The 16,279-nt window shown below is 40.4% G+C and overlaps 1 protein-coding gene across 2 annotated transcripts in view; it reads left to right on the forward strand.

Annotated features, from left to right (window-relative positions):
- The first annotated feature begins 219 nt into the window (after positions 1-219).
- Positions 220-16,279, forward strand: part of LOC139699085 (sodium/potassium-transporting ATPase subunit beta-2-like) — a 157,496-nt gene continuing 141,436 nt past the window's right edge. Inside the window, exon 1 of one of the 2 annotated variants that reach the window (XM_071598085.1) lies at positions 220-477. The gene's annotated coding sequence lies outside the window, so the exon portion shown is untranslated. Of the gene's footprint in view, positions 478-601; positions 1,597-16,279 lie in introns of those variants that run through there. The other variant, XM_071598086.1, reaches the window with a different exon arrangement.

Below are 16,279 nucleotides of genomic sequence, written 5' to 3' on the forward strand. Positions count from 1 at the left end.
TCGCTCGGCCCAAGCGACAGCCGCAACCAGTGGACTCCAAGCGTTAGTGTCCGCTGCCGTCGCGGTGGGGGTGTGAGGATCGGAGGATGGGTTTTGGGCGGGTGTGTGCGAGTGTGGGGGAACTCGGGAGGGGAAGGGAGCGGGAGGTTGGGAAGGGTGTGTGTGTGTGTGTGGGGAGAGCGGAGGGAGAGAGCGGAGTGGATGGGGGAGAGCGTGGATGTTTCAAGGGAAGAGCTCTCCGTGGTTTCGGATCCTCTCTCGCCGCAGTGCGAAGGGGTCCATCACATGAACAACAACTCTGTTCGGTCATTCATTCGGCCAACCCTAACCCGCCCTGGATGCGACCGTGTGTGTGTGCGTGTGTGTCGCGTTGTGCCCCCCTCCTCCGGTCCAGCGGTGCGAGTTCGTTCGGAGAGGAGAACAGGAATTGAAGAAAAGCGAGGAATTAACGAGAGGGAGACAGAGCCCGGATTTTGAGTGAGTGATCCGACGAAAATCTTCCTCTTCTTTCGATTATAGTTCGTTCTTCCTTCCCCTCCGTCGCCCGCCGTTCTCTTAGTCTCGTCTACCCCTCACTGGTTGTCGTCAAAACCGGGAGGGGTCAGCGGAGAGGAGAAAGAGATAGATAAAAAGGGTGGGGGTACAGAGTGTGTGAGAGATAAGGATTCCTTCTTCCCTCCTCCTCCCCACACTTACACACACCCCTAAACTCTTTTCCTACCCATCAACCCCGCTGGCTCTCGCGCCCCCCTCCGTGTATCGAGTGAGAGAGAGTGTCGACCCGCCAGTGCGCTACAGAACGTGGCCCTTTCGAGGAGTGGCTGGAAGAAGCCGTATCGTGGTACGCGGGCCATCTTTTCGACGCACTCACCTCGTCGGAGAAACCATCACACGAGAGTAGAACGCGGAGCACTCGGGTGTGGAACGCGGAGGAAGAATATATTTTTTTTAAACGTTTCGCCAATTCCATCCGGTCATCTACAGGCGACGTCTTCACAAGGAAGCGTGAGCTGAAAAAAAATTTCCTCAAACTCCGACCAGGAATTGAACAACTCCTTCCAGCAGTGATCTGGAAACAAACATTTTGACTTTATGATTCTTTTCAATTCTTTCTCCCGGTGAATGAAGTGGAAAAGAGAGGGGAGAATAATATCAGGAATCCATGACTGAGGAAGATCGGAGGAGTTATCAAGAATATATACTTCTCCACCCCTCCTTGATCCCAGGGATTTAAGTTATAATTCTCTGTGAGATATAAATACTCGTGCAAACGCTTCGCGTGGTCGTACTAGTGTTTTTACACGCGAGAATATTAGGTATTGCCCCCGGCCACCCATCGTCACTTACCTGCCGCCGAACTCTCTTTCCACCTCCGTGGTCTCCCTTGTGTCGCTTCCTGTTGGGGTTGTGTCGGATTGAGATACAGAAGGAAGAAGAGGTTTTTCCGCTTCTGTCGAGAATCCCGTCCTTCGAAGGGAGACGCCCCAGAGTTCAACCGCCCTGTGCTTGGGAGGCACACACTATCTCTCTCTCTCTCTCTCGTTCGCCTTAAGGGCCGTCCTCTTTCTCTACCCTCCTGCCTTCTTGCCCGCCCAGGTAACTATGGCTTCAGATTTTTTGTTTATGTGCCCACCATCATGTTCGTGGATTCGTGTGCGTGATTGCCCCCCCTGCGTGTCGGGAACACCTTACCCACGCTCCCTCCCCGCGGTCCTCTCTTGTTTTTGTTCACCTTTTTATGATTGTGTCTTTAAAAAATTCATCAGTCGCTTCCATCCTCCAATATTATTCGTCCAGCGTTTCCATCGTCTCCTGAATACTCTCCACTCACCGTCGTGACCCTTTCCTACCGCCCCGGGCTCCAGAATGCGTGTGGCTAGGATTTTCTGGGACGCGACGAAGTTTTTCTTTTTCTTAAGGAGGTTGCGTCGAAATTTCAAGTGTGTGTGTGCGTGTGTTGGTTTGGTGAAATTTCCTCAATTTTTAAGGTGCTCATAAGTGCACTCAATCCAATCACGATGATAAAAAAGGATCTTTCCCGTTTTAGTTTTCATCGATAATCCAAGTTTTCATGCATCTACTACCACACAATCCTCCGCAAGCCGCCGTAAGGGCGTGTGGCGGGGAGTGTTAGGACTTCACCCGTAAAACAGAATAAAACCGAATGCAAAACTAACAAATTCAGGCCATTTCACTCCCACATAGAGGTATATATTCATGCAAAACCGATTTTTAGCTTACAAACACGTAAATACAAGTATTAGAAACTAATATGCACCTAAGAATGTACCAGATATCTATGCAGAGTTTATGACGAGCGTGTATGACTTAGATTTCTTACGATTAAGATTCCTGATCTTTCGGGTTAAGAAAAGGATTTGTATGTATCTGTACTGGAGTCTATACCCCTTATCTTATCTCTATGGTCTAACCAACCCAAATATTGCGGATCCATAATAATTTCTTTCATACATGATCTCAATTCAATGAAGGACTATCAGCAGAAGAATTATTTATTAATTAATGGATGTAGAAATGTATGTCGTTCCCACGAAAAACTGATATCAAGTGCGCAATTATATAACAGTTGTAATGTAAATTACATCACTGCATCTAACCGCCTTTGTTAAAATTATGTTTATTAATTTGCTGGAAAAAAACATTTTGAAGGGCATGATTTCAAAAAAATGACGCCTTAGAACCAGACGGAAATGGATTATAAGGCAACTTTCAGTGTTTAATAAGAATCTCTTAAGGGGAGTCTCAATTGTATGTATATTAAACATTTCTTTACGACAAACTACGTATGGATGGGTGTTACATTCACGTGGTATCGCTCATCATTAATACACTTACTTGGGTGACCAATTGACTCGTGCAATCACGATCCAACCTAGATATTGTTTTCGTGATTTTGCGGTGGAAAATATAATTTTGAACGAGCGCCATTGGTGACGATTCTCCGAAAATAAACGATAACATTTAATCAAGGATCCAATGTGGATTAGAAAGCAGCCCTGTTGACATAAAAGTGACGGTAGAAAGCATAGCGCCCCACAAGCTTCGTATATATCATAACCTTAAAGGATTCTTGACGGAGTGTGGCAGGGAGTGTTAATTGACTAGCTATTTGTGAATCCTGGTGTTGGACAATCCAGGTTGCGGTGAAGTTTAAGATCGAGGTCCGAAAAAGGGATAATGGATATCGCGAGATATGTGGTCATTAGATTCGGAACCCTCTACTCATATGGAGGTGTCAAGCGTTTATTTTTTATTAGCTTATTTTGAAAATAGGGCCACATGTATCAGTAACTTGTCAATTGAAACTGGAACATGTAATAACATGCTAATAAGGACGTATACCTACAAAAATCAACATAGTATAAACAGCTAACAACAGGAATAAGAAAAGATCAGTAAGTTTGTTGGAGGAAAGCAAAAATGGATGAATGGTATCTGGGAGAAAGTTCACTAGAGAGGAGAGGCGGAAGGAAGGATTACTTTCCCACGAATCCCTTAAAAAAATACGTACACTACAACTTCCTTAAAAAATGTGTGCAGAATTCCCTAGAGAATTCTGTAGAGATTAATTAATACATTGGAATACATTAAGGAAATGTGTACAGAATGTCTTAGGTTATTCTTCTGATATTCCAGAAGACTTTCCATAGAGATTCTTAGCGAATCCTTGAGGTTTTCCGTCGAGATTACTTAAGGCATTATGCAGGAATTCCTTAGGGTTAAATGTATAGGTAGAGCTTCGTTGATTATTAATGAATTGAGTAACATTAAATTAAATATAAAATATTGTTCGCGAAATAAAAACTTTTGAGGAAAACATATAAATTGTAAAACACAAATTTTATCCGTCCGTGCCAGGGAATACAAGTTTAGGTCGCAAGGTAATTTTTAAATAGTTTTGTCAGTCCCGTTGTGAATGAAGGTCATTTTGGTGCCGTTATTTACTTTAAATACAATTAGTTGTCATTGATTAATTCACCTAGTAGAATTCCGCCTATTATTACATTTGCGGAAGGATTTCGGTGGTCCGACATGTTTTCTTTGAGAAAGTTGCTGGGAAGATTTACATGGAAAAATTTAAACTTAATTTTATGTTCCAGAATTTTGGGTGCTATTTATGTATATTTTCCTTGTAAAACTGAAACAAGGAACCTTGTTTTATGGAAAGCTTTGAGAATATCGTTGAATTAGTTCGGATTCCCTAACGTTCTAATGAGTGGTTGGTATGGAATTTTTTGCCGGGAGACCTTTCGTGAATTTCCTCTAGCACGCTGGCGCGGTGTGTGTTCCTACCCTCACTCCTGCAATGGCGTATGGCGGGGGGCATTAGGTCACCCTGCGTGCATGCATACAATCCCAGTCTTGACACCTCTACACAAATATTAGTTTCATCATGCACTGGGGTAAAGTTAATCGCACGAAGGAAGGTACTTACATGCAACATTATTCCATAACAGGATATGTGTATGCAATTCATACAGTAGTACTCCTAATAAGATGGGTCTATTAAATAAAGAAACAACATGCCAAAACATTCAGGATATCGACAAAATGTATACCCTGCCAATTTTAATTATCCCCTACGTGATTGCTGTAATATCTATCTAGGAAGAAACGACATTTTAAATCTATCTGATCTGCTATCCATCTCCCTAATTTTACGAATGTGATCTGATCTACCGTAGTAGGTCTGGGCCTGTAATATGTTTTTAACATCCTCAGATAAGTAACCTGCCTCAAATTTACGCAGTAAATTTAACCTGTATTTCAATCTAGGGTTAACTAACGGTTCCCATCCTAATTCGTCTAAAATTGTCGTGACACTGCTACCTTGTTCATAACTACTTTTCTCGAACCTAGCTGCTCTTTGTATGATCTAATTACTAAATTAAGCCTAGAGCGCGAGGATCCCATGCAGCATGTTATCGTGTTAAGTATCTGAGGATCACTATGGAATATGGCTGTGAATTATTAATCTGTGCTTTAGTTTTTAATGGTTTTCTAATGCACATATTTTTATTTCTCATCATACCGTTATCATTTCTTCACTCTTAATTTCCTCGTTCCCTGCGCTTCCTTCTTTCGCTACCCGCGCCTCTTTTATCTCATTTCATCCTTAGTCTTCGTTTGAATATCTTCCCACCACCTCCTTTTTCTTTCACTGTTTTCGTTTTACAACTATCTCGTCGTATCGTACGTGTCTGACTGGTTTCCCTTCCCACATACTACCTTGATCAAAAATTTCCCGGAATTTATTCAGAAAATTAAAAACACAAGTTTATTCATCTAAATCTATATTGTCCCCTTCAAAGTAATCCCCATCGACTGCAACACACTTATGCCAGCGCTTGATCCAATCCTCGAAACATTTTTTATATTCGGTTTTCGGTATGTCCATCAGTGCTTCCTGCGATTTTTCCATTACTTCCTCTCGGCTGCTAAAACGCGTTCCCCGTAATGGTTTTTTAACTCGATTGAACAGAAAGAAGTCACAGGGAGCCAAATCAGGTGAATTCGGTGGCTGTTGGATGGTATTTGTTGCATTTTTCGTCAAAAAATTACGAATAATGATAGCACTGTGCGACGGTGCGTTATCATGGTGCACAATCCACGAGTTTTCTGCCCACATTTCTGGTCTCTTTCGGCGAATTGCTTCACTCAAACGTCTCATAACGCCCAAATAATACTCTTTGTTTACTGTCTGGCCTTCTGGCAAAAATTCATGATGCACTACACCGTTGTAATCCATGAAAACCGTCAGCATTGCCTTCTTTTTTGACTGAAAACGACGTGGTTTTTTTGGTCTCGGCTCATTTGGTGAACGCCATTCACTTGCCTGATGTCTGGATTGCGTGTCGTACTCATAAACCCACGTCTCGTCTCCAGTAATGATCCTTTTGATGAATGTGGGATCGGATTCAGCCTCGCAAATCATGTCTTTTGCGACGTCAACACGGTCTCTTTTTTGCATGAAATTGAGGTCTTTTGGCACCAACTTTGCTGCTTCTCGACGGAAACCCAAATCATTAACCACAATGTCTTGGGCGGATCCATAGGCAATGTTCAAGTCCTCCGCTATTTCTCTGATGGTTAATTTGCGGTTATTGACCAACATTTCTTTTACTTTATCAATTTTTTCACCGACTTTCGATGTCGATGGTCTGCCACTGCGTTCATCATCTTCGATTGACTCACGACCACTTCTGAACCGCTCGTGCCACTGGTAAACGACCGTTTTTTTTAGAGAATCGTTGCCGGAACACTTTTCCAACATTTCCAACGTCCGTGCGCCACTAAATCCGTTTTTAACGCAAAATTTAATACAAGTTCGTTGTTGCAAATTTAAATCCATTTCTGCAATTGTAAAAAATCGCCAACACACACAGAGATAGATGTACTCTTGGCTACGTAACTTTTGCAAATGTCAAGTTATGACACTACGATTTAAAGGGAATATCAACAACAGATGTACCAATTTAACAAAAAAAACAGAACTCAAATCGGAACGATGGGAGCGCCACACGGTGGTTATTCCGGGAACTTTTTGATCAAGGTAGTATGTGTCCTCAATTGTATCATCTCCACACTCATTTATTTGTGAAAGGTTTACGCATTCAATCTTTTCATTTTGTTTCCTCCATCGTCATCTGATCTTCTCTCCTCTGCTAATTCTACCTTCCACGTCTAAACAGCTGAAGAAATTTTAATTAATTTTGTAAGTTTTGATGAATCTATTAGTAACGCCTCCATCGGTATTATTTGCCGTTGGGAGTTGTTTCTTCCGATGAAAAGCCTTCTTCGCCAACATTATTCCTCGTGCGCAATGTAGTCCCTCTTGCCTGTTCAACCGATAGCACTCTCCCTGACCAAGGCGCACTCCACTCCCACTTGTTGCTGCAAAATTCTCTCCTCGGTCTTATTTGGAGTTAACCTACAATACTTCAACTCAAGACCATCGTCTTAGTAGTATTTGAATTCTTTTTTACGATGCGACAGACAGGAACAGTTTACGTATCTCGAAAGTGTTTTGGACTAACACGGTCAAAATAGTGGGGACATAGGCAGAAGAATTGCGTTAGACAAAGAGGCTTTTCACACAAGGAGGAGGAAATTGATGACAGGGATGTTGAGTGAAGATATTTAGGAAAGACTCATTAAAACTTTCATGTGGATTGTGGTTTTTTTTACGGCGCGTAAACCTTGTTATTGAAGCAGGATGATAGGTGTAGATTGAAGGCTTTTGAAATGTGGGTGTGTAGAGAATGATGGAAAAGATAAAATTGGCAGAAAGGAAAACAAACGAGTAAATGCTAGGCATGATGGCAGAGGTGAGAGGATTGTTGTAAAAAATCAAAAGGAGGCAGGAAAGCCGAGGTTTTTGATTGGAGATGATATGTTGAAGACTGTGATAGAGGGGAGAACGTTAGGCAAGTGAGGAAGGAGTGGGAATAGGATAGGAATGTTGGTCGCAATTAAGGGAAGACGAAAGTGTGCGGAATTGAAGAGGGGTTAATTGTAGTGTTGAATATATTCTATTGTTTCAGGCTTCACTTCGTGGAAGTATTTAATATCCATACTAAAAAGAAAGACTTGTACTTTTCCGCAGATTTTATTATATGGTAAAACGCGTTTCACCGACTTGCGGCATCATCAGGTACCAATTTTAGTATGTAGAGTTGAATGTCTGGTTGTGTTTTGTTAGTTGAGGCAAGTAATTGTATCGTTCTATACGTGTCCATCCAAACCTACCTCAACCGGGAAAATACCAATAATAATACTAATAATTGCTAGTCATAAGCAGCCCCTCGGCGCAACGGTGCACTTATCTCAGCACCGCTTCACGCCCCCGTCTTGTGATGGGTGCTTCACGCAAGTTACTACTTTGGTTTTTTCATATACTCTCGTAGTAGTACCCCAGCGTGCATTTTATATGACACTTTGCGTAGCTCATTCGGTCATGGTAATTATCTTTCGAAATTGAAAACGCACGACTCACAAGTTCATTAATGGGAAGGTGTACCCGGTATGGGCTGATTAATTTCTCCTCAGTCACAGTTTCTGTTGGAGTTTGAAGCGGACAGTACGTTTCTAAGGTTCCGTGGAATATAATTTCTAAAAGGTATTCTCCAGAGGACCCACAGCACCGAAACTGTTAGACCCGTTTTGAATGTTCGACTGAAAAGGTTCCCCAAATTCCAGGAATTTTTCCGTGCTTCGAGTCGTCCCGCTCGCGACGAGCTTAGTAAATTTAACCACGGATCCATGGACGTGAGGTGATTGGCCCGCTGTAGAAAGTAGATTTTTTATTTTTTTTGAATGATTTGGACCGTCAAAGAAAAAAAGAGAACAATAGTAATTTGTTGAAATGCGCTGGGAATCTCGGCAGTGAGTAGCTTCCTTCATTAATAAATATTATGTTATCTTTCTAATGTGTAAATCTGAAAATTAATTTGTTTGTTTGTGGACACATCACATTAAGACGTAACGGAGTGAGGGCTTACAATTATTTTGCATAAAGAGTGTAAAAATACACAAATAAATACAGGCGAGGCTCGATTTGAATAACTTTTCTCGAAATTTTTGAGTTCAATTCAATCGATTAAAAAAGAAACATTTTTTATTCACGCACAGATGGCAGCACATATTTGACTCAGAATTGATTTCTGTTTATTCACTTCAATGAGGATCGACAATTAAACTGTCGCATTCTTTCTCGTAATATTATGTACATTTTATAGTCGAATATTATGATTTATGTTGACAGTCGAGGAGACGCTTTGTACATTCTAAATCGATGTCGCAAAATTCGATTATTTCAGATTATTTCTAGTAGAGTTTACTTTTAAAAGTGCATTTGGTTGATAGCCCAAGAGCAGCAACGGGACGGGACGACGACCAACCACCATTGAAAAGGAAAAGGAGTTGATTGGACCTTCCTTCATCGACGGGCTAAGAAGCCGCAAACACAGCAGCTGAATGATTAAATCATCGGGCAGCTGCAAGCCAAGCGTCAAGAGGGAACGTTTTGGCAAAAAAAGAAGAAATGACGGACGGTATTACTGTCAAACATCCATTACTAGCTTCGAACTGCTTAAAGTAAAACATGATTAATTATGTCTTACAGGGTTAGTTTCATGGGTGATACTTATAGGGAAAGAATGAATAGGTATGACGACTTCCAGCAATTAACATGGTGTTTTTGATAAATTTAGTTATGCCTTAATATTTATACTTATGTCTCTATAGACGAAGTAGGTTTTAGCGGTGAAAAGAAGAGCCTCTTGTAGAGCATTGCTAACGCGATTTTTAATGTTTGAAATACTCTCTCGCGTATAATTTTCTTGACAGTGCACCATCTGGCAATCATTTTGGAGCTTCCCTGGAATCTAGTATAATTCGTTGAAAATTTTTAACGCATCTTAGCAGTGGAAACAACTTTCTGAATATTTATCTGCTTCATCACCTCCTTTTGATTTACTAGGGTTTATTCCATAAATAACTCGCAAAACTGGATGGAGGCAATTATAATCGGAATTAGCTTCCTGAAACTTATTTCACTTTTCTACATATTCACCCTGTTGGAATACAGAGACACTTATCCCATCTCTTAATTACAAGTCCTTGATAGCCAGTGGCAAAGAAGTCTTTTGTTTGCTGCCGCAGCCAATGAATAAGCTTAAACGGCCTACGGCCACCCAGACAATTTTTTTAATAGGGGTCCGAACAGATGAAAATCACTGGGGGCGAAGTCGGTGGACCGTACGGTGGATGTTTCAAGCGTTCCCAGTGAAATTTTATTCGTAACAGCTCGTGTGTTTGTAATACTGACGTTTGCGTCTTATTTATTGATTTACCGTCGTATATATACCCCTAAATGCGTTCAGAACGTCATTCCTTCGCCTTCAAACACTTTCGTATCATCCAGCTTCTAACAGCTCTTCATTAATATCATATTTTCTACCTTCTTTGAATTCCCCAAACTCATCTCTGTATCATCTCCATCCTTTCTGGCACTTTTTTTTCAACTTTTTGGCTGTCCTGCGGATTTATCTCAATTCATCATTTTATTTATTTGACGATTTCTTTAATGATATTCATTGATTTTGGAGATGAAAATTCTATGGGCGAATTGTGGAGAGAATTACCAGAGACCCTTACCTGCCTCTGGGTTTGTGAAAAACAACCCGGGAAAAAGTGTAGGAGAGGTCATGTCGTGGTCATGTTACCCTAGCGGTGATGACCCAGTAAGATATCAAAACCCTGCGTGCATGGATTCATTTATTCTATATTTAGCGCTGGGGATAGTTACCAAAATGTCTTCTCATTCGGAGCGAACCGCTTAAAGCAGGAGTCTTTTAACGGTTTATCTGTAATAGCGCCATGAATTTAAAATGATAATTGGGCAGAAGACATCCGCCGCCTAGTCGAGCGCGTTCGGTCCATTTAACGTTGTCACACTTGGAAGTTGGTAATCACTCAGCGGTGGTCTGCTTCCAGTGAATGCACATACAGGTATATTATATATTATAGAGGTATATGTTGGCTTTGAAGAGCCGTCCAAATAACAAGTGAAATGAGTGCTTTCTTATATTATCTTTGCGTTCAATACATATCTGCCATCATTAGCGCATGGAACGAGAGGATTCAGGCTTCAAGGGGAATCTATTTTTTTTGCAACAGATGGTACCTTATAGTGCAATGTCATGATCTGCTCTTTCATAACTAATTTTTATTGTTTTTTTTCATAATCCCACTGCTTGATGAGAAGAAGAAGGTTTTGAGATGTGAAGTTTAACTGTTTCTAAGTGTTTTGCTCACCAAATGTCTCATGGTTTTAGTTCATCTGCCCACCCCCCAATTCTTTATGTAGTGCCCCATTCCTCTGAAACCAGACAAAATCATAGATTTACTGTATTGAAGAATCTTGCAGCTCCTACTGACGGAGAGCTATTCACTCTTCTACTAGGGGTTACGGTAAATATGCAAAATATAATAGAAATATCCATGCGGCAAAAACTTTGGCCAGTGGTATGAATTGAAAAGTCACTTTAGCAATGATGTTCAAAATGTATTATAAACCCCATCTCACTACGGTAGGAGAGATGATGTAAATAAAAAAATTAGAGACAGTAGGTGTAGAATAGAAATAAGTTGTAATTTTTCCCACGGTTGATAAGGGATCAGAATACCAGTATCCGACCGTGCCAGGGGGAAACATATTTTGTGTCGAAAGTAGTCTGACCCCCTGCCACACACTCTAGTGGTGGCTTGCAGGGTACAATGTATAGTATAAGTAGTCACGCGAATCGTTTTACGAAGGGTACGGCAGAGGGTTTGGTGACTGCTCCCTGCTATGCCGTGAGCTCATCCTGTGAAAAAGGCGCCTGTTTGATATGGAATAATGATAACGCCGATGATTACCCAAGAGGGGGTATGTTACAGTTCCTCACTTAGAGGCCATTAGATAACGGCTTGAGCAAAAGGCTTGGTTCATATCCTAGGCTGGGGAGAGGAGTGGTAAAAATGGGAAAAATGAACATAGGTGATTTAAGGAACGTCAATCCATTTTACTAATTTTTTCTCGTGATGTCCTGCCTGCCCTGGCATTCTCATTTCGTCTCCCTCATATTCACAACTTGTTCCATAAACGAGACTCGTACACGTATACTCTTACATGTTTCCTGAAAATGCTATAATTCCTCAACTCGAGAGAATCTCTCAAATTATATTATTCAAAACATTTAATCGGTACACTACTAGGGACAGAAATTAGAGCGAATGAGTATTTACACCTTACAACAGGACATTAGCAGTCACCATAAATGCTCCCTTGATAATTTCGTCAACGGTTGGCTAACAGATCTAATCATTTGAATTCACAATGCCATTGCTTCCATGTTTTTTTTTTCTTGTCTGCCAGACGCTGACTTGTTATGCTATTTTCTTGGGACACGTATGGGGTTTTATGCTAATTTTTTTATTTTGTAGATAATTACTTTTTTATTATGATAAATACGACCACAAATCTAATTATGGATTCATTACCTTCGCGCCGTTCCCTTTCGAGGTAAGAGATGACCAGTAAAAAACTTGATCCTTGCGTGCTTCCTATCGCATCTTTCGCGTTCGTGAAACGATTTTATTCATTATAGTATCTTATTATTTCATGTACTTAAGCAATTTCACAATTTATTTCCTCAAGGTTCCTGGAGATTATTCGACAATTCTTCTTTTTACTTTCATTCCCGAATCCTTCACCGTGATTTTTAAGGTAAACGATCTTGAAAATCATTCGCCGGAATCATATTCCGCGAATTTTTCCCGTCTCGGCCGTCTCAATTTCCTCGGACCCGCCATTTATTTCCAAAGACTTAACAGTGCGAAATTTCGTTTCGATCGAAAAAAAAAATTAGTTTCCGGTTATAATTCCATTTCGTTTTATTTTTGTCCGGTTTGCAATTTCTAGGCAATCCGTGGCACGTATACATGCTTCTAGGTATTGATGTATTAAGCTATTGTTTGCGATGGATCCCCAAGCTATCTATCTATCTAGCTATCTATCTTTGCCCCACGCACATCCATCCACATAGAGCGAATGTTTGACATTGCTAATGAGAGAGTGTGCCCCTTCCTCTTTGTTTGTCTCGACTAACAGTGTGCCCCGCTTATCTCATAGCAACCGCCTGGGGATACAACATCACGGTTGCTCAATTCTACCGATTCCTTGCTCGACTGAACCATGCTATCGGGGTGATACACTTGTCTACGTTGACATATATACTATCGGTGAATACAGCAATAAGTCGGCACGATTCTTAGTCAAGATCTACGATCAACTCTAGTCTTGTTTAGACGCATCTATTCAATCATTCCTCAAAACTGCTAACCTATTAATCTCATTTTTCTGAATTTAATGTTATCTTTGTTCACTTGTTCAATGATCTTGTTGTGCATATCTCAACCTGGGTCATATCTATTGTTTTTCCTTTCTACTCTCAGTTGCCTTGTTATCCTTTCGGTGCCTACATTGCATTCATTAGAGAAATCGTTTTTTTTTTAAACATTTCCATCCGTCAATTTTCTGAATAACCTCCTTCTTATCAGAACCACTTGCTCATTGCTTCCGATCTTCCTCTCTCGCCATAAAAATGTGATATTGTTGTCCGAATTGTCGGAATTTTGCTCGAGATTTATCAAACTCTCTGTCGGGTGAGTTTATATCAAGACAGTCTTTATTCCAGCTCACCCCGGGCCTTCACGCCCGACAATCGACGCCATCATAATACTTGATAATGTCGACGCCTTATCTCCAGAGGAGTTTTTACTGTCATGAGGCTAGTTATGTGTGTGTTTTGCTATGAAATCATCTAGACTCCTCAAGTTGCTTACCGTTTTATTGCTTGCTTGCGGTTTAGGCGCTAGCCGTAAAAAATATGGCAATATATCAATACTTAATTCATTTATCTTGTTCATTCCATGCCTTTAAAAGTAAAATTTCAGTTTTACCTATTAGCAATCTAGAACTACACATCCACAGATAAGTGAAATTGTATACATCAGCTAGATTCCTAATTTGTTTTTATTTGGGGATGTTAAATTAGCTCTATTTCAAAATAAAAAAACGGCATAAACTCTGCTTCACATAAGCACACACACACATGCATATATATATATATATATATATATATATATATATACACACAGTAAAACACAATATAGAAACACAAAAAAAGAACACTCACACGTATTTTCTTGATATTTCGACGGAAACAATCCGTCTTCCTCTGAAGATATAGAAGTAATGATTACAAAAAAAATAATATATACATATATTATATATATGTATAAATATATATATATATATATATATATATATATATATATATATATATATATATCTCGTGTGAAAATCTCAGAAAGTGAGTTCCTCCATTTCGCAGAGGAAGGTGGTCTTGCCATCGAAAATTTCGGATACGTGAGTATCCTTTTTTTTATGTGTTTTTCTATATTTTTGCTCGGCAACGCCATCGCGATCTTTCGTTCTGGTTTTTATTTAGTTTTATTTTGTACCCTGCGAGCCATAGTAGGGTGGATGGCAGAGGGTGATTACACACTAGACTATCCTTTACCCAAAGCACCTTTACCTTATTGCGCGATCGGACAACGTTATTCTGATCCCTTATGCTTCTTGGGAAATATTACATCCTAAATCTGTTCCACACTTTGATTCCCAACCTAGATCCTCTAATAATTTTAATACCCTACTCTGTTTGTCATAGTAATGTTTTATAAATCTGCCTCATCTGCCTTGCACGCGATTCAATTCGGTAATCAATCAAGCTTCGTGAGGATTCCATTTACCAGCAGCATATTCGGAATATGACCTATACAGCGAAAGATAACATTTCTCTTTAACCTTTTCATCACATTTTCCCAATATTCCTTTGATACTCTTCTAATAAACCCTAATTTTTGTTAGCTTGTCCATTAATGTAAAACGTATTTCACGGCGGTTTCACGATAGGTCCATCGACCCACGAGCCAGTCCACGACCCAGTAAACCACATTTCTCCTAGCTTTATCCCATGCGTATAGTCCTAGAATTAGTGACCTATTCATGTATGGCTATGGATGGATGTTTCTATATCCTCGGGAGAGGAAACCATATATTTTTAGAGTGGTGAGGATGTTGTGGAACGTGGCGAGAAGGACTGACTGTTTACAATTTCGTCGTGAAGACAGATTTGTTTTCGTATCCAAGGAATCGGCCCACGTCCGCGAAGTGTTGAGCGTCTTTCATTTTTTTTAAACCCCTAGTGATTTTCAGCGTCCTAATGTTTTTAGGGCCCCTAAAAATGGTTAACGAAATGGCCTAGACCTGTGTTTCATTTCTCAACTCTACCTCGATGGCTCTTTCTCCAGCTAAACAGTCCGTCTTGGCCCATCCTCACTTCCGGTACCCAAACCACATTCGGTGGACTCCGTATTGTTGCCAAACTTTGCAGTAGGTGAGCGCTAAAATGATAGAAATTGTTTACATTTGTTGTGAAGCGCGCATTTCTGTGTACGCAGAGGTTAAAATGTCGTCGCTTTCTTACGACTCGAGTACCTAGTGAAAGAGAAATGTTTGATTTGGAAATGCTCGGTTGTCGCTGCAGTGTTGCCAAAGTTATTATTATCATTTATATAATTCTTTTGGCCGAAGAGACTTTTTATGCATGGCCCGAGATTTAAGATGTCTCTTGTAATGGTGAAAGGATAAATGTGTTTTCCGATATTATTTTGAGTAGTAGTATTTAGGGGAGGCGACCGACATCTAAGATCATTTGCCCCATAGGGGATGGACAGGAAAGGATGAAGGGAGGAGAGAAACCCGGCGTCGGCATTAGCCTACTCTTTACGAAAGGCGCCATGGGATCCTCAGCATAACGTCCCATCCGACGGACGGCGTACTCACTCAAAGTGCCCTCCACAAAGCACCTAAAGTAGGGATTGAGATACCACTGAAAAATTTCGAGAAACCTCTGAAAATCGCCGGGATTTGAACCCGGGCCCCCTGGGTGGTAAGCTAGTACGTTAGCCCCCGCACCATCTCGATCCCCATATTATTTTGAGGCAATGAATGACGTTCATTGTAGTAGTATTGCTTAATGAAGGATTCAATATTAATTAATCGTATTCGGCTCATTTGTTTTCTGAGAGTTTCAAGTAGTTATACTTAAGAAGCTAAATTTTATTTATTACGTCATTGTGAGGTTGATGATAACAAGAGACGATGCTTAGATTGACGTCTCGATTTGGAATACTATTTATCCCTGTGTATTAAATGTTATTAGATTTAGTGTTTATCATATGAAACGCAAAATGTCGTTCACGAAAAGAATGCGTTGATTTGCTTATTGCTGGAATATGATAATCAGAGAAATTCACATTAATTAGTTCAAACTCTGCTGTTGTGACCTCTGAAATGAAAAATTCCAAGAAACTGCGGGAGATGCCACGACATGTGCCTGGGAGATGACTCCGGGAGAAAAAACTGCGGGAGATGCCTCTGTCAAAAAGTTACTGTCTCTGAATTGAAATGTACGTAGTAACTTACGTAAGCAGACTTATATGAACATTTTCATTTACTATTTTTAAATTTCCACTTTGAAATCATGCAAAAGTGGATATTGATGGAACACGTTAAGTGTATAAAAAGGAAAGCAAAAGAAGAAATACTAGGTATATGGTATACTCGTAGTTAAAGGATGGAGAG

The sequence above is a fragment of the Hetaerina americana genome, unplaced genomic scaffold, assembly GCF_022747635.1.
Source record: "Hetaerina americana unplaced genomic scaffold, ioHetAmer1.1.p SCAF_9, whole genome shotgun sequence".
NCBI classification, from domain to species: Eukaryota; Metazoa; Arthropoda; class Insecta; order Odonata; family Calopterygidae; genus Hetaerina; species Hetaerina americana.